Here is an 18,651-nt window from a genome sequence, read left to right on the forward strand (position 1 = left end):
CACCCGCAAGAGAATCCTGGTCCCAAAGGAGCCTTCTGGGGGACCCCTGCTGAGAGAGGTTGTGGGCATGGCCCGCTGGGGCTCTGCCCGACCCAGGGCTGAGAGATGCAACCTCCCAGCTCTGGGTCCCTGCAGGAAGTGTTGGCAAGCACAGGGCCAGTCCTCCAAAGGCCCAGGTGCAGGGAGCCCAGGCCAAGCAGCCTGTGGAAGAAGCCACATGCTGTGCCACCCCGGGGAACACGACTGCAGGCCACGGCCCTTCCCACCTCCTCCTCCTCCACCTCCTCCTCCTCCTCCTCCTCCTCCTCCTCCTCCTCCTCCCACCCCGCCCCCGCCCCCGCCCCCACATGGCACAGGGCCCAGAGACACCTCAGACACTTGCTACCCAAAGTGCAAAGGGCATCAGTTGCTCCTCCAAACCCCCCCCCAGCCCAGCAGACCGCGTTGTCCAGCCAGCCCCCGGGCCTCCCTGGGGTGCCCAGCACAAAAGTGCAGACACCCACCGGACCCTCAATCTCAGTTTTCGGATGTTTTTGCCACTCTAAGGATCCGCAGGCCAGCTGGGCCTTCTGGCAGGACAGAGAGCCCCGGAATCCGACGTGGAGAGCTGGGTATACATCCCCATGAGGAGGCGGTCCCCACCTCCGCGGCTATCCCCTTGCGGGGAGCGGCAGCCGCGGGGCCTCAGAGAAGACACCAGGCTGGGCCCCCACGGCACAGCGGGAGCACGTCCCCCGCAGGCCACTTAGCGACGGCGGCCAGCCGGCGGACGGTTGGGTTGCGCGAGACGCTGCGGCCGCCCTGCTACCGGGTTCCTGGGAGGGCGTCCTGGAACCAGCGTCCACACCAAGCCCTTGGAAGGCCCAGGCGACGGAGGAGCCCCGTCAGGCAGGGGCCGAGGACGGTGACGGCCCGGGCGGGGAGGAGCGTGTCAGGCAGGGGCAGAGGACGGTGACAGGTGATAGGCCGGGCGGGAAGGAGTCAGTCAGGCAGGGGCCGTGGAGGAGACGGGCTGGGTAAGGGTTAGGGTTAGTGTCAGGGCACAAGTCACAATCGCAAAGACCTGGAAGCCACCCGAGTGCCCATCGACCCACGAGTGGGTAAATAAAATGTGGCGCGTGGACACCACGGAGTGCTATTCGGCTATGAGGAGCAGCGGTGAGGGGGCACCTCTCGTGGTTCTCCTGGCCAGAGCTGGAACCCGTTCCAGTAAGCCAAGTATCCCAAGAATGGACACACGAGCACCACGTGCTCGCGCTCACCAGCAAATGGGTACGAACCGATGGACACCTAAGTGGACACAGAGGAATCACCTTCTTCGGGTGGGTGTCGGGCGGGTGGGGGGAGGGGATGGGCATACACATCCATTAGGAATGGGGTGGGTACGCACCGACTGGGGGATGGGCGCACTTGAAGCTCTGACCCGAGGGGGGAGGCTGGGAGAGGGCAACGCACCCGACCTTAACATTGGTGCCCCCACAATATGCTGGAACAACATGAGAGGTAAATGAATAAGAACACGGGGGGGGGAGGGGGGCACGGGCAACACATGTCACCTTAATACTTGGACTCCCATCATCTGCTTGAAAAGAGAGAGAAAAGAAAATGCAATAATAGAGATAAGAGACACTTTTTCAAAATAATGAATCCGGCCGGGCGCTGTGGCTCACGCCTGTAATCCTAGCACTTGGGAGGCCGAGGCGGGCGGATTGCTCAAGGTCAGGAGTTCAAAACCAGCCTGAGCAAGAGCGAGACCCCGTCTCTACTATAAATAGTAAGAAATTAATTGGCCAACTGATATATATATAAAAAATTAGCGGGGCATGGTGGCGCATGCCTGCAGTCCCAGCTACCCGGGAGGCTGAGGCAGAAGGATCACTCGAGCCCAGGAGTTTGAAGTTGCTGTGAGCTAGGCTGACGCCACGGCACTCACTCTAGCCTGGGCAACAAACCGAGACTCTGTCTCAAAAAAAAAAAAAAAAAAAAAAATGAATCCGAAGAGAAAAGTAAAAGGAGGCCTGTGGAGCAGGTCTGGGTGTGACTCCGGATCCCCGAACATCAGGTGCCACCACCAAAGATTCCTACGTGTAGCTCATAGAACCCCAAAAGCAACGGGAGGAGTTCTGGTCACATACTCCCTCAAAATGACATCCTGGCCTTCTTCTGGAACTCCCTCCCCTCTCAGACTCTCAAGGTTTCCTCCAGCGTGTCGGCTCCCACAGAGCAGACCTTAGGTCTGAGACCTGACTGTCCAGAAGCCACGCATGCTGCCGCGTGGCGGCGGTGTCACGGCTCGGGACAAGAGGAGGCCCCACGGTGCGGGCTGGGGCGCCAGGCACCGCGGCGGGCGCTGAGGGTGGGGGTCACCCCCACCCCGGGCCGCCCCCGCACTCCCAGAAACGCTACAGAACCAGAGGCAAAAAAAAAAAAGAAGAAGCCTACGGCACCCGGTATTCCCGGGCGGTCTCCCATCCAAGTTCTAACCAGGCCCGACCCTGCTTAGCTTCCGAGACCAGACGGGATCGGGCGCGTTCGGGGTGGTGTGGCCGTGGACGGCGGAGGGCGCCCCTGCCCCGCTCAAGAAGCCGAGCCTCTCTGCGCTTCCCCGCCGCCTCCTCCCGCCCCAGGCCCCGCGCCGGGCCGGGCCTGTTGAGTTCGCCGGCCGGGTCCCGCGGGCTCCGAGGGACGGGGGTGACAGGCGGGGCGGGCAGGGAGCGGCGGGCCGGGGTTGGGGGCTGTCTCTGTATACACACACACTCACACTCACACTCACTCACTCACACTCACACTCACACAAGATGCGCCTCCACGGCTGGACCCGCCAAGGTGGAGACCTTCAAGCCCCCCTCCTCTCCTTGCCTGGCCTCCTTCACCTCCCCGCCCCCCACCCCCAGCGCGCCGGGGCCGCTGACTGCGCACGGGCGGGAGGGGCGGGGGGCTCGCCCTTTGACCCCAGCCAGGGGCGGCCCTCCCCCACAACCCCTTTCAGCTGCGCCCCCCACCCTGTGGCCCGGCGGCCGCCTATTCCCCGGGGCCAGGGCTGGGGCACAGCGCACGGGGGAGGGGAGCCAGTGTATGGGGCGTCTCTCTCTCTCTCGGGATGTGTCCCATGGGTGGGGTGGGGTGGCGTGGTTTGTGGGGCGCTGAAGAAATCAGTCCCCTCCATCTCCTCCCTCTGGAAAACACCCAAGCCCTTGGAGAACTGCCCGCACCGCTACCGTGGGGGCCGGGACCCTCCTCTGTGTCCTCCTGTGGCCCAGTCCAAGGGGCCTGGGCCTGGCCGGGGCTGCATTGGACCCCAACCACCCTGGCGTGTGGACTCGCTAAAAATCGGCGATTAGATATTGGATTCCAGCGTCATTGAGGTCATTTCACTAATGAGTGCACCGCAAAGAGTTTCCTAATCCATCTGTGAGGGTGGCAACCGAAAGAGAATTTTAGAGCTGACAGAATAGGCGAGGAAAGGCATAGGAGATTTCCACACCCAGTAAGGAAGCCTTTCCCGAAATGGAAGAAAGAAAGGAGCAAACAGAGACACCGGTAGCCCGCCCGGATGAGAGTCTGCCCCCGAGAGAAAGTACCCTGACCAGGTTCACCCGTGGGTGGGTCGCGAGCTAGCGGCATTCAGAAGAGCGAGGCCCGCAGTCTGTGCAGAAGACACCTGCACTCGGGTGTGTGTGGCGGCACAATTCACAAGCAGCTCCAGATGTTAAACCAAGGAGAAGCCAGGGAGTTCCCAACGCCCCAGGTGTCCTCAGCCCACGACTGGCTGCTGTGGGAATGCGAAGCCCGGCTCCTTGTCTCAGAGCGGGGCAACCAGGAGGTGTGATGTCCACCCCGGGGTTCCCAGGAGGATCAGGCTGAAGCTGGGACTTGGCCTCAAAGTGTCCCCTCGCATGGCCACCCCCTTCCCCTTCCTGCTCCTCTACTCCTGGTGCCCCTCCATCCAGGGGCCAGACCTTAAAGAGTCACCCGCAAGAGAATCCTGGTCCCAAAGGAGCCTTCTGGGGGACCCCTGCTGAGAGAGGTTGTGGGCATGGCCCGCTGGGGCTCTGCCCGACCCAGGGCTGAGAGATGCAACCTCCCAGCTCTGGGTCCCTGCAGGAAGTGTTGGCAAGCACAGGGCCAGTCCTCCAAAGGCCCAGGTGCAGGGAGCCCAGGCCAAGCAGCCTGTGGAAGAAGCCACATGCTGTGCCACCCCGGGGAACACGACTGCAGGCCACGGCCCTTCCCACCTCCTCCTCCTCCACCTCCTCCTCCTCCTCCTCCTCCTCCTCCTCCTCCTCCTCCCACCCCGCCCCCGCCCCCGCCCCCACATGGCACAGGGCCCAGAGACACCTCAGACACTTGCTACCCAAAGTGCAAAGGGCATCAGTTGCTCCTCCAAACCCCCCCCCCAGCCCAGCAGACCGCGTTGTCCAGTCAGCCCCCGGGCCTCCCTGGGGTGCCCAGCACAAAAGTGCAGACACCCACCGGACCCTCAATCTCAGTTTTCGGATGTTTTTGCCACTCTAAGGATCCGCAGGCCAGCTGGGCCTTCTGGCAGGACAGAGAGCCCCGGAATCCGACGTGGAGAGCTGGGTATACATCCCCATGAGGAGGCGGTCCCCACCTCCGCGGCTATCCCCTTGCGGGGAGCGGCAGCCGCGGGGCCTCAGAGAAGACACCAGGCTGGGCCCCCACGGCACAGCGGGAGCACGTCCCCCGCAGGCCACTTAGCGACGGCGGCCAGCCGGCGGACGGTTGGGTTGCGCGAGACGCTGCGGCCGCCCTGCTACCGGGTTCCTGGGAGGGCGTCCTGGAACCAGCGTCCACACCAAGCCCTTGGAAGGCCCAGGCGACGGAGGAGCCCCGTCAGGCAGGGGCCGAGGACGGTGACGGCCCGGGCGGGGAGGAGCGTGTCAGGCAGGGGCAGAGGACGGTGACAGGTGATAGGCCGGGCGGGAAGGAGTCAGTCAGGCAGGGGCCGTGGAGGAGACGGGCTGGGTAAGGGTTAGGGTTAGTGTCAGGGCACAAGTCACAATCGCAAAGACCTGGAAGCCACCCGAGTGCCCATCGACCCACGAGTGGGTAAATAAAATGTGGCGCGTGGACACCACGGAGTGCTATTCGGCTATGAGGAGCAGCGGTGAGGGGGCACCTCTCGTGGTTCTCCTGGCCAGAGCTGGAACCCGTTCCAGTAAGCCAAGTATCCCAAGAATGGACACACGAGCACCACGTGCTCGCGCTCACCAGCAAATGGGTACGAACCGATGGACACCTAAGTGGACACAGAGGAATCACCTTCTTCGGGTGGGTGTCGGGCGGGTGGGGGGAGGGGATGGGCATACACATCCATTAGGAATGGGGTGGGTACGCACCGACTGGGGGATGGGCGCACTTGAAGCTCTGACCCGAGGGGGGAGGCTGGGAGAGGGCAACGCACCCGACCTTAACATTGGTGCCCCCACAATATGCTGGAACAACATGAGAGGTAAATGAATAAGAACACGGGGGGGGGGAGGGGGGCACGGGCAACACATGTCACCTTAATACTTGGACTCCCATCATCTGCTTGAAAAGAGAGAGAAAAGAAAATGCAATAATAGAGATAAGAGACACTTTTTCAAAATAATGAATCCGGCCGGGCGCTGTGGCTCACGCCTGTAATCCTAGCACTTGGGAGGCCGAGGCGGGCGGATTGCTCAAGGTCAGGAGTTCAAAACCAGCCTGAGCAAGAGCGAGACCCCGTCTCTACTATAAATAGTAAGAAATTAATTGGCCAACTGATATATATATAAAAAATTAGCGGGGCATGGTGGCGCATGCCTGCAGTCCCAGCTACCCGGGAGGCTGAGGCAGAAGGATCACTCGAGCCCAGGAGTTTGAAGTTGCTGTGAGCTAGGCTGACGCCACGGCACTCACTCTAGCCTGGGCAACAAACCGAGACTCTGTCTCAAAAAAAAAAAAAAAAAAAAATGAATCCGAAGAGAAAAGTAAAAGGAGGCCTGTGGAGCAGGTCTGGGTGTGACTCCGGATCCCCGAACATCAGGTGCCACCACCAAAGATTCCTACGTGTAGCTCATAGAACCCCAAAAGCAACGGGAGGAGTTCTGGTCACATACTCCCTCAAAATGACATCCTGGCCTTCTTCTGGAACTCCCTCCCCTCTCAGACTCTCAAGGTTTCCTCCAGCGTGTCGGCTCCCACAGAGCAGACCTTAGGTCTGAGACCTGACTGTCCAGAAGCCACGCATGCTGCCGCGTGGCGGCGGTGTCACGGCTCGGGACAAGAGGAGGCCCCACGGTGCGGGCTGGGGCGCCAGGCACCGCGGCGGGCGCTGAGGGTGGGGGTCACCCCCACCCCGGGCCGCCCCCGCACTCCCAGAAACGCTACAGAACCAGAGGCAAAAAAAAAAAAAGAAGAAGCCTACGGCACCCGGTATTCCCGGGCGGTCTCCCATCCAAGTTCTAACCAGGCCCGACCCTGCTTAGCTTCCGAGACCAGACGGGATCGGGCGCGTTCGGGGTGGTGTGGCCGTGGACGGCGGAGGGCGCCCCTGCCCCGCTCAAGAAGCCGAGCCTCTCTGCGCTTCCCCGCCGCCTCCTCCCGCCCCAGGCCCCGCGCCGGGCCGGGCCTGTTGAGTTCGCCGGCCGGGTCCCGCGGGCTCCGAGGGACGGGGGTGACAGGCGGGGCGGGCAGGGAGCGGCGGGCCGGGGTTGGGGGCTGTCTCTGTATACACACACACTCACACTCACACTCACTCACTCACACTCACACTCACACAAGATGCGCCTCCACGGCTGGACCCGCCAAGGTGGAGCCCTCCCAGCCCCCCTCGTCTCCTCGCCTGGCCTCCTTCACCTACCCGCTGCCCACCCCCAGCGCGTCGCCGCCGCTGACTGCGCACGCGCGCACCGGCACCGGGCGCTCGCCCTTTGACCCCAGCCAGGGGCCGCCCTCCCCCACAACCCCTTTCAGCTGTGCCCCCCGCCCTGTGGGCGGGCTGCCGCCTATTCCCCCGGGCCAGGGCTGGGGCACAGCGCAAGGGGGAGGGGAGCGAGTGTATGGGGCATCTCTCTCTGGGGATGTGTCCCATGGGTGGGGTGGGGTGGGGTGGGGTGGCGTGGTTTGTGGGGCGCTGAAGAAATCAGTCCCCTCCATCTCCTACCTCTGGAAAACGCCCAAGCCCTTGGAGAACTGCCGGCACCGCTACCGTGGGGGCCGGGACCCTCCTCTGTGTCCTCCTGTGGCCCGGTCCAAGGGGCCTGGGCCTGGCCGGGGCTGCATTGGACCCCGACCACCCTGGCGTGTGGACTCGCTAAAAATCGGCGATTAGATATTGGATTCCAGCTTCCTTGAGGTCATTTCACTAATGAGTGCACCGGAAAGAGTTTCCTAATCCATCTGTGAGGGTGGCAACTGAAAGAGAATTTGAAAGCTGACAGAATAGGCGAGGGAAGGCATAGGAGATTTCCACACCCAGCAAGGAAGACTTTCCCGAAATGGAAGAAAGAAAGGAGCAAACAGAGACACCGGTAGCCCGCCCGGAAAAGAGTCTGCCCCTGAGAGAAAGTACCCTGACCAGGTTCACCCGTGGGTGGGTGGCCAGCTAGCGGCATTCAGAAGAGCGAGGCCCGCAGTCTGTGCGGAAGACACCTGCACTCGGGTGTGTGTGGCGGCACGATTCACAAGCAGCTCCAGATGTTAAACCAAGGAGAAGCCAGGGAGTTCCCAACGCCCCAGGTGTCCTCAGCCCACGACTGGCTGCTGTGGGAATGCGACGCCCGGCTCCTTGTCTCAGAGCGGGACAACCAGGAGGTGTGACGTACACCCCGGGGTTCCCAGGAGGATCAGGCTGAAGCTGGGACTTGGCCTGAAAGTGTCCCCTCGCATGGCCACCCGCTTCCCCTTCCTGCTCCTCTACTCCTGGTGCCCCTCCATCCAGGGGCCAGACCTTAAAGAGTCACCGCAAGAGAATCCTGGTCCCCAAGGAGCCTTCTGGGGGACCGGTACTGAGAGAGGTTGTGGGCATGGCCCGCTGGGGCTCTGCCCGACCCAGGGCTGAGAGATGCAACCTCCCAGCTCTGGGTCCCTGCAGGAAGCGTTGGCAAGCACAGGGCCGGTCCTCCAAAGGCCCAGGTGCAGGGAGCCCAGGCCAAGCAGCCTGTGGAAGAAGCCACTTGCCCTGCCACCCCGGGAACACGACTGCAGGCCCCGGCCCTTCCCACCTCCTCCTCCTCCTCCTCTTCCCCCCCCGCCCCCCCCCCCGACATGGCACAGGGCTCAGAGACACCTCAGACTCTTGCTACCCAAAGTGCAAAGGGCATCAGTTGCTCCTCTAACCCCCCCCCCGCCCAGCAGACCGCGTTGTCCAGCCAGCCCCCGGGCCTCCCTGGGGTGCCCAGCACAAAAGCGCAGACACCCACCGGACCCTCAATCTCAGTTTTCGGATGTTTTTGCCACTCTAAGGATCCGCAGGCCAGCTGGGCCTTCTGGCAGGACAGAGAGCCCCGGAATCCGACGTGGAGAGCTGGGTATACGTCCCCATGAGGATGCGGTCCCCACCTCCGCGGCTATCCCCTTGCGGGGAGCGGCAGCCGCGGGGCCTCAGAGAAGACACCAGGCTGGGCCCCTACGGCACAGCGGGAGCACGTCCCCCGCAGGCCACTTAGCGACGGCGGCCAGCCGGCGGACGGTTGGGTTGCGCGAGACGCTGCGGCCGCCCTGCTACCGGGTTCCTGGGAGGGCGTCCTGGAACCAGCGTCCACACCAAGCCCTTGGAAGGCCCAGGCGACGGAGGAGCCCCGTCAGGCAGGGGCCGAGGACGGTGACGGCCCGGGCGGGGAGGAGCGTGTCAGGCAGGGGCAGAGGACGGTGACAGGTGATAGGCCGGGCGGGAAGGAGTCAGTCAGGCAGGGGCCGTGGAGGAGACGGGCTGGGCAAGGGTTAGGGTTAGTGTCAGGGCACAAGTCACAATCGCAAAGACCTGGAAGCCACCCGAGTGCCCATCGACCCACGAGTGGGTAAATAAAATGTGGCGCGTGGACACCACGGAGTGCTATTCGGCTATGAGGAGCAGCGGTGAGGGGGCACCTCTCGTGGTTCTCCTGGCCAGAGCTGGAACCCGTTCCAGTAAGCCAAGTATCCCAAGAATGGACACACGAGCACCACGTGCTCGCGCTCACCAGCAAATGGGTACGAACCGATGGACACCTAAGTGGACACAGAGGAATCACCTTCTTCGGGTGGGTGTCGGGCGGGTGGGGGGAGGGGATGGGCATACACATCCATTAGGAATGGGGTGGGTACGCACCGACTGGGGGATGGGCGCACTTGAAGCTCTGACCCGAGGGGGGAGGCTGGGAGAGGGCAACGCACCCGACCTTAACATTGGTGCCCCCACAATATGCTGGAACAACATGAGAGGTAAATGAATAAGAACACGGGGGGGGGAGGGGGGCACGGGCAACACATGTCACCTTAATACTTGGACTCCCATCATCTGCTTGAAAAGAGAGAGAAAAGAAAATGCAATAATAGAGATAAGAGACACTTTTTCAAAATAATGAATCCGGCCGGGCGCTGTGGCTCACGCCTGTAATCCTAGCACTTGGGAGGCCGAGGCGGGCGGATTGCTCAAGGTCAGGAGTTCAAAACCAGCCTGAGCAAGAGCGAGACCCCGTCTCTACTATAAATAGTAAGAAATTAATTGGCCAACTGATATATATATAAAAAATTAGCGGGGCATGGTGGCGCATGCCTGCAGTCCCAGCTACCCGGGAGGCTGAGGCAGAAGGATCACTCGAGCCCAGGAGTTTGAAGTTGCTGTGAGCTAGGCTGACGCCACGGCACTCACTCTAGCCTGGGCAACAAACCGAGACTCTGTCTCAAAAAAAAAAAAAAAAAAAAAAAATGAATCCGAAGAGAAAAGTAAAAGGAGGCCTGTGGAGCAGGTCTGGGTGTGACTCCGGATCCCCGAACATCAGGTGCCACCACCAAAGATTCCTACGTGTAGCTCATAGAACCCCAAAAGCAACGGGAGGAGTTCTGGTCACATACTCCCTCAAAATGACATCCTGGCCTTCTTCTGGAACTCCCTCCCCTCTCAGACTCTCAAGGTTTCCTCCAGCGTGTCGGCTCCCACAGAGCAGACCTTAGGTCTGAGACCTGACTGTCCAGAAGCCACGCATGCTGCCGCGTGGCGGCGGTGTCACGGCTCGGGACAAGAGGAGGCCCCACGGTGCGGGCTGGGGCGCCAGGCACCGCGGCGGGCGCTGAGGGTGGGGGTCACCCCCACCCCGGGCCGCCCCCGCACTCCCAGAAACGCTACAGAACCAGAGGCAAAAAAAAAAAAGAAGAAGCCTACGGCACCCGGTATTCCCGGGCGGTCTCCCATCCAAGTTCTAACCAGGCCCGACCCTGCTTAGCTTCCGAGACCAGACGGGATCGGGCGCGTTCGGGGTGGTGTGGCCGTGGACGGCGGAGGGCGCCCCTGCCCCGCTCAAGAAGCCGAGCCTCTCTGCGCTTCCCCGCCGCCTCCTCCCGCCCCAGGCCCCGCGCCGGGCCGGGCCTGTTGAGTTCGCCGGCCGGGTCCCGCGGGCTCCGAGGGACGGGGGTGACAGGCGGGGCGGGCAGGGAGCGGCGGGCCGGGGTTGGGGGCTGTCTCTGTATACACACACACTCACACTCACACTCACTCACTCACACTCACACTCACACAAGATGCGCCTCCACGGCTGGACCCGCCAAGGTGGAGACCTTCAAGCCCCCCTCCTCTCCTTGCCTGGCCTCCTTCACCTCCCCGCCCCCCACCCCCAGCGCGCCGGGGCCGCTGACTGCGCACGGGCGGGAGGGGCGGGGGGCTCGCCCTTTGACCCCAGCCAGGGGCGGCCCTCCCCCACAACCCCTTTCAGCTGCGCCCCCACCCTGTGGCCCGGCGGCCGCCTATTCCCCGGGGCCAGGGCTGGGGCACAGCGCACGGGGGAGGGGAGCCAGTGTATGGGGCGTCTCTCTCTCTCTCGGGATGTGTCCCATGGGTGGGGTGGGGTGGCGTGGTTTGTGGGGCGCTGAAGAAATCAGTCCCCTCCATCTCCTCCCTCTGGAAAACACCCAAGCCCTTGGAGAACTGCCCGCACCGCTACCGTGGGGGCCGGGACCCTCCTCTGTGTCCTCCTGTGGCCCAGTCCAAGGGGCCTGGGCCTGGCCGGGGCTGCATTGGACCCCAACCACCCTGGCGTGTGGACTCGCTAAAAATCGGCGATTAGATATTGGATTCCAGCGTCATTGAGGTCATTTCACTAATGAGTGCACCGCAAAGAGTTTCCTAATCCATCTGTGAGGGTGGCAACCGAAAGAGAATTTTAGAGCTGACAGAATAGGCGAGGAAAGGCATAGGAGATTTCCACACCCAGTAAGGAAGCCTTTCCCGAAATGGAAGAAAGAAAGGAGCAAACAGAGACACCGGTAGCCCGCCCGGATGAGAGTCTGCCCCCGAGAGAAAGTACCCTGACCAGGTTCACCCGTGGGTGGGTCGCGAGCTAGCGGCATTCAGAAGAGCGAGGCCCGCAGTCTGTGCAGAAGACACCTGCACTCGGGTGTGTGTGGCGGCACAATTCACAAGCAGCTCCAGATGTTAAACCAAGGAGAAGCCAGGGAGTTCCCAACGCCCCAGGTGTCCTCAGCCCACGACTGGCTGCTGTGGGAATGCGAAGCCCGGCTCCTTGTCTCAGAGCGGGGCAACCAGGAGGTGTGATGTCCACCCCGGGGTTCCCAGGAGGATCAGGCTGAAGCTGGGACTTGGCCTCAAAGTGTCCCCTCGCATGGCCACCCCCTTCCCCTTCCTGCTCCTCTACTCCTGGTGCCCCTCCATCCAGGGGCCAGACCTTAAAGAGTCACCCGCAAGAGAATCCTGGTCCCAAAGGAGCCTTCTGGGGGACCCCTGCTGAGAGAGGTTGTGGGCATGGCCCGCTGGGGCTCTGCCCGACCCAGGGCTGAGAGATGCAACCTCCCAGCTCTGGGTCCCTGCAGGAAGTGTTGGCAAGCACAGGGCCAGTCCTCCAAAGGCCCAGGTGCAGGGAGCCCAGGCCAAGCAGCCTGTGGAAGAAGCCACATGCTGTGCCACCCCGGGGAACACGACTGCAGGCCACGGCCCTTCCCACCTCCTCCTCCTCCACCTCCTCCTCCTCCTCCTCCTCCTCCTCCTCCTCCTCCTCCCACCCCGCCCCCGCCCCCGCCCCCACATGGCACAGGGCCCAGAGACACCTCAGACACTTGCTACCCAAAGTGCAAAGGGCATCAGTTGCTCCTCCAAACCCCCCCCCAGCCCAGCAGACCGCGTTGTCCAGCCAGCCCCCGGGCCTCCCTGGGGTGCCCAGCACAAAAGTGCAGACACCCACCGGACCCTCAATCTCAGTTTTCGGATGTTTTTGCCACTCTAAGGATCCGCAGGCCAGCTGGGCCTTCTGGCAGGACAGAGAGCCCCGGAATCCGACGTGGAGAGCTGGGTATACATCCCCATGAGGAGGCGGTCCCCACCTCCGCGGCTATCCCCTTGCGGGGAGCGGCAGCCGCGGGGCCTCAGAGAAGACACCAGGCTGGGCCCCCACGGCACAGCGGGAGCACGTCCCCCGCAGGCCACTTAGCGACGGCGGCCAGCCGGCGGACGGTTGGGTTGCGCGAGACGCTGCGGCCGCCCTGCTACCGGGTTCCTGGGAGGGCGTCCTGGAACCAGCGTCCACACCAAGCCCTTGGAAGGCCCAGGCGACGGAGGAGCCCCGTCAGGCAGGGGCCGAGGACGGTGACGGCCCGGGCGGGGAGGAGCGTGTCAGGCAGGGGCAGAGGACGGTGACAGGTGATAGGCCGGGCGGGAAGGAGTCAGTCAGGCAGGGGCCGTGGAGGAGACGGGCTGGGTAAGGGTTAGGGTTAGTGTCAGGGCACAAGTCACAATCGCAAAGACCTGGAAGCCACCCGAGTGCCCATCGACCCACGAGTGGGTAAATAAAATGTGGCGCGTGGACACCACGGAGTGCTATTCGGCTATGAGGAGCAGCGGTGAGGGGGCACCTCTCGTGGTTCTCCTGGCCAGAGCTGGAACCCGTTCCAGTAAGCCAAGTATCCCAAGAATGGACACACGAGCACCACGTGCTCGCGCTCACCAGCAAATGGGTACGAACCGATGGACACCTAAGTGGACACAGAGGAATCACCTTCTTCGGGTGGGTGTCGGGCGGGTGGGGGGAGGGGATGGGCATACACATCCATTAGGAATGGGGTGGGTACGCACCGACTGGGGGATGGGCGCACTTGAAGCTCTGACCCGAGGGGGGAGGCTGGGAGAGGGCAACGCACCCGACCTTAACATTGGTGCCCCCACAATATGCTGGAACAACATGAGAGGTAAATGAATAAGAACACGGGGGGGGGAGGGGGGCACGGGCAACACATGTCACCTTAATACTTGGACTCCCATCATCTGCTTGAAAAGAGAGAGAAAAGAAAATGCAATAATAGAGATAAGAGACACTTTTTCAAAATAATGAATCCGGCCGGGCGCTGTGGCTCACGCCTGTAATCCTAGCACTTGGGAGGCCGAGGCGGGCGGATTGCTCAAGGTCAGGAGTTCAAAACCAGCCTGAGCAAGAGCGAGACCCCGTCTCTACTATAAATAGTAAGAAATTAATTGGCCAACTGATATATATATAAAAAATTAGCGGGGCATGGTGGCGCATGCCTGCAGTCCCAGCTACCCGGGAGGCTGAGGCAGAAGGATCACTCGAGCCCAGGAGTTTGAAGTTGCTGTGAGCTAGGCTGACGCCACGGCACTCACTCTAGCCTGGGCAACAAACCGAGACTCTGTCTCAAAAAAAAAAAAAAAAAAAAAAATGAATCCGAAGAGAAAAGTAAAAGGAGGCCTGTGGAGCAGGTCTGGGTGTGACTCCGGATCCCCGAACATCAGGTGCCACCACCAAAGATTCCTACGTGTAGCTCATAGAACCCCAAAAGCAACGGGAGGAGTTCTGGTCACATACTCCCTCAAAATGACATCCTGGCCTTCTTCTGGAACTCCCTCCCCTCTCAGACTCTCAAGGTTTCCTCCAGCGTGTCGGCTCCCACAGAGCAGACCTTAGGTCTGAGACCTGACTGTCCAGAAGCCACGCATGCTGCCGCGTGGCGGCGGTGTCACGGCTCGGGACAAGAGGAGGCCCCACGGTGCGGGCTGGGGCGCCAGGCACCGCGGCGGGCGCTGAGGGTGGGGGTCACCCCCACCCCGGGCCGCCCCCGCACTCCCAGAAACGCTACAGAACCAGAGGCAAAAAAAAAAAAGAAGAAGCCTACGGCACCCGGTATTCCCGGGCGGTCTCCCATCCAAGTTCTAACCAGGCCCGACCCTGCTTAGCTTCCGAGACCAGACGGGATCGGGCGCGTTCGGGGTGGTGTGGCCGTGGACGGCGGAGGGCGCCCCTGCCCCGCTCAAGAAGCCGAGCCTCTCTGCGCTTCCCCGCCGCCTCCTCCCGCCCCAGGCCCCGCGCCGGGCCGGGCCTGTTGAGTTCGCCGGCCGGGTCCCGCGGGCTCCGAGGGACGGGGGTGACAGGCGGGGCGGGCAGGGAGCGGCGGGCCGGGGTTGGGGGCTGTCTCTGTATACACACACACTCACACTCACACTCACTCACTCACACTCACACTCACACAAGATGCGCCTCCACGGCTGGACCCGCCAAGGTGGAGACCTTCAAGCCCCCCTCCTCTCCTTGCCTGGCCTCCTTCACCTCCCCGCCCCCCACCCCCAGCGCGCCGGGGCCGCTGACTGCGCACGGGCGGGAGGGGCGGGGGGCTCGCCCTTTGACCCCAGCCAGGGGCGGCCCTCCCCCACAACCCCTTTCAGCTGCGCCCCCCACCCTGTGGCCCGGCGGCCGCCTATTCCCCGGGGCCAGGGCTGGGGCACAGCGCACGGGGGAGGGGAGCCAGTGTATGGGGCGTCTCTCTCTCTCTCGGGATGTGTCCCATGGGTGGGGTGGGGTGGCGTGGTTTGTGGGGCGCTGAAGAAATCAGTCCCCTCCATCTCCTCCCTCTGGAAAACACCCAAGCCCTTGGAGAACTGCCCGCACCGCTACCGTGGGGGCCGGGACCCTCCTCTGTGTCCTCCTGTGGCCCAGTCCAAGGGGCCTGGGCCTGGCCGGGGCTGCATTGGACCCCAACCACCCTGGCGTGTGGACTCGCTAAAAATCGGCGATTAGATATTGGATTCCAGCGTCATTGAGGTCATTTCACTAATGAGTGCACCGCAAAGAGTTTCCTAATCCATCTGTGAGGGTGGCAACCGAAAGAGAATTTTAGAGCTGACAGAATAGGCGAGGAAAGGCATAGGAGATTTCCACACCCAGTAAGGAAGCCTTTCCCGAAATGGAAGAAAGAAAGGAGCAAACAGAGACACCGGTAGCCCGCCCGGATGAGAGTCTGCCCCCGAGAGAAAGTACCCTGACCAGGTTCACCCGTGGGTGGGTCGCGAGCTAGCGGCATTCAGAAGAGCGAGGCCCGCAGTCTGTGCAGAAGACACCTGCACTCGGGTGTGTGTGGCGGCACAATTCACAAGCAGCTCCAGATGTTAAACCAAGGAGAAGCCAGGGAGTTCCCAACGCCCCAGGTGTCCTCAGCCCACGACTGGCTGCTGTGGGAATGCGAAGCCCGGCTCCTTGTCTCAGAGCGGGGCAACCAGGAGGTGTGATGTCCACCCCGGGGTTCCCAGGAGGATCAGGCTGAAGCTGGGACTTGGCCTCAAAGTGTCCCCTCGCATGGCCACCCCCTTCCCCTTCCTGCTCCTCTACTCCTGGTGCCCCTCCATCCAGGGGCCAGACCTTAAAGAGTCACCCGCAAGAGAATCCTGGTCCCAAAGGAGCCTTCTGGGGGACCCCTGCTGAGAGAGGTTGTGGGCATGGCCCGCTGGGGCTCTGCCCGACCCAGGGCTGAGAGATGCAACCTCCCAGCTCTGGGTCCCTGCAGGAAGTGTTGGCAAGCACAGGGCCAGTCCTGCAAAGGCCCAGGTGCAGGGAGCCCAGGCCAAGCAGCCTGTGGAAGAAGCCACATGCTGTGCCACCCCGGGGAACACGACTGCAGGCCACGGCCCTTCCCACCTCCTCCTCCTCCACCTCCTCCTCCTCCTCCTCCTCCTCCTCCTCCTCCTCCTCCCACCCCGCCCCCGCCCCCGCCCCCACATGGCACAGGGCCCAGAGACACCTCAGACACTTGCTACCCAAAGTGCAAAGGGCATCAGTTGCTCCTCCAAACCCCCCCCCCAGCCCAGCAGACCGCGTTGTCCAGTCAGCCCCCGGGCCTCCCTGGGGTGCCCAGCACAAAAGTGCAGACACCCACCGGACCCTCAATCTCAGTTTTCGGATGTTTTTGCCACTCTAAGGATCCGCAGGCCAGCTGGGCCTTCTGGCAGGACAGAGAGCCCCGGAATCCGACGTGGAGAGCTGGGTATACATCCCCATGAGGAGGCGGTCCCCACCTCCGCGGCTATCCCCTTGCGGGGAGCGGCAGCCGCGGGGCCTCAGAGAAGACACCAGGCTGGGCCCCCACGGCACAGCGGGAGCACGTCCCCCGCAGGCCACTTAGCGACGGCGGCCAGCCGGCGGACGGTTGGGTTGCGCGAGACGCTGCGGCCGCCCTGCTACCGGGTTCCTGGGAGGGCGTCCTGGAACCAGCGTCCACACCAAGCCCTTGGAAGGCCCAGGCGACGGAGGAGCCCCGTCAGGCAGGGGCCGAGGACGGTGACGGCCCGGGCGGGGAGGAGCGTGTCAGGCAGGGGCAGAGGACGGTGACAGGTGATAGGCCGGGCGGGAAGGAGTCAGTCAGGCAGGGGCCGTGGAGGAGACGGGCTGGGCAAGGGTTAGGGTTAGTGTCAGGGCACAAGTCACAATCGCAAAGACCTGGAAGCCACCCGAGTGCCCATCGACCCACGAGTGGGTAAATAAAATGTGGCGCGTGGACACCACGGAGTGCTATTCGGCTATGAGGAGCAGCGGTGAGGGGGCACCTCTCGTGGTTCTCCTGGCCAGAGCTGGAACCCGTTCCAGTAAGCCAAGTATCCCAAGAATGGACACACGAGCACCACGTGCTCGCGCTCACCAGCAAATGGGTACGAACCGATGGACACCTAAGTGGACACAGAGGAATCACCTTCTTCGGGTGGGTGTCGGGCGGGTGGGGGGAGGGGATGGGCATACACATCCATTAGGAATGGGGTGGGTACGCACCGACTGGGGGATGGGCGCACTTGAAGCTCTGACCCGAGGGGGGAGGCTGGGAGAGGGCAATGCACCCGACCTTAACATTGGTGCCCCCACAATATGCTGGAACAACATGAGAGGTAAATGAATAAGAACACGGGGGGGGGAGGGGGGCACGGGCAACACATGTCACCTTAATACTTGGACTCCCATCATCTGCTTGAAAAGAGAGAGAAAAGAAAATGCAATAATAGAGATAAGAGACACTTTTTCAAAATAATGAATCCGGCCGGGCGCTGTGGCTCACGCCTGTAATCCTAGCACTTGGGAGGCCGAGGCGGGCGGATTGCTCAAGGTCAGGAGTTCAAAACCAGCCTGAGCAAGAGCGAGACCCCGTCTCTACTATAAATAGTAAGAAATTAATTGGCCAACTGATATATATATAAAAAATTAGCGGGGCATGGTGGCGCATGCCTGCAGTCCCAGCTACCCGGGAGGCTGAGGCAGAAGGATCACTCGAGCCCAGGAGTTTGAAGTTGCTGTGAGCTAGGCTGACGCCACGGCACTCACTCTAGCCTGGGCAACAAACCGAGACTCTGTCTCAAAAAAAAAAAAAAAAAAAAAAAATGAATCCGAAGAGAAAAGTAAAAGGAGGCCTGTGGAGCAGGTCTGGGTGTGACTCCGGATCCCCGAACATCAGGTGCCACCACCAAAGATTCCTACGTGTAGCTCATAGAACCCCAAAAGCAACGGGAGGAGTTCTGGTCACATACTCCCTCAAAATGACATCCTGGCCTTCTTCTGGAACTCCCTCCCCTCTCAGACTCTCAAGGTTTCCTCCAGCGTGTCGGCTCCCACAGAGCAGACCTTAGGTCTGAGACCTGACTGTCCAGAAGCCACGCATGCTGCCGCGTGGCGGCGGTGTCACGGCTCGGGACAAGAGGAGGCCCCACGGTGCGGGCTGGGGCGCCAGGCACCGCGGCGGGCGCTGAGGGTGGGGGTCACCCCCACCCCGGGCCGCCCCCGCACTCCCAGAAACGCTACAGAACCAGAGGCAAAAAAAAAAAAGAAGAAGCCTACGGCACCCGGTATTCCCGGGCGGTCTCCCATCCAAGTTCTAACCAGGCCCGACCCTGCTTAGCTTCCGAGACCAGACGGGATCGGGCGCGTTCGGGGTGGTGTGGCCGTGGACGGCGGAGGGCGCCCCTGCCCCGCTCAAGAAGCCGAGCCTCTCTGCGCTTCCCCGCCGCCTCCTCCCGCCCCAGGCCCCGCGCCGGGCCGGGCCTGTTGAGTTCGCCGGCCGGGTCCCGCGGGCTCCGAGGGACGGGGGTGACAGGCGGGGCGGGCAGGGAGCGGCGGGCCGGGGTTGGGGGCTGTCTCTGTATACACACACACTCACACTCACACTCACTCACTCACACTCACACTCACACAAGATGCGCCT

The 18,651-nt window shown here is 62.4% G+C and overlaps 5 pseudogenes; all 5 read right to left on the reverse strand.

The window, feature by feature from the left end:
* Positions 1-2,435: 2,435 nt before the first annotated feature.
* LOC142867945 (uncharacterized) lies at positions 2,436-2,554 on the reverse strand (annotated as a pseudogene).
* A 3,851-nt stretch (positions 2,555-6,405) lies between these two features.
* LOC142867946 (uncharacterized) lies at positions 6,406-6,524 on the reverse strand (annotated as a pseudogene).
* A 3,817-nt stretch (positions 6,525-10,341) lies between these two features.
* On the reverse strand, positions 10,342-10,460 carry LOC142867947 (uncharacterized; annotated as a pseudogene).
* Positions 10,461-14,309: 3,849 nt separating this feature from the next.
* LOC142867948 (uncharacterized) lies at positions 14,310-14,428 on the reverse strand (annotated as a pseudogene).
* Positions 14,429-18,280: 3,852 nt separating this feature from the next.
* LOC142867949 (uncharacterized) lies at positions 18,281-18,399 on the reverse strand (annotated as a pseudogene).
* Between the last annotated feature and the right edge of the window lie 252 nt (positions 18,400-18,651).

The sequence above is a fragment of the Microcebus murinus genome, unplaced genomic scaffold (assembly GCF_040939455.1).
Source record: "Microcebus murinus isolate Inina unplaced genomic scaffold, M.murinus_Inina_mat1.0 scaf023_hap2_Mmur4.0, whole genome shotgun sequence".
Taxonomy (NCBI): domain Eukaryota; kingdom Metazoa; phylum Chordata; class Mammalia; order Primates; family Cheirogaleidae; genus Microcebus; species Microcebus murinus.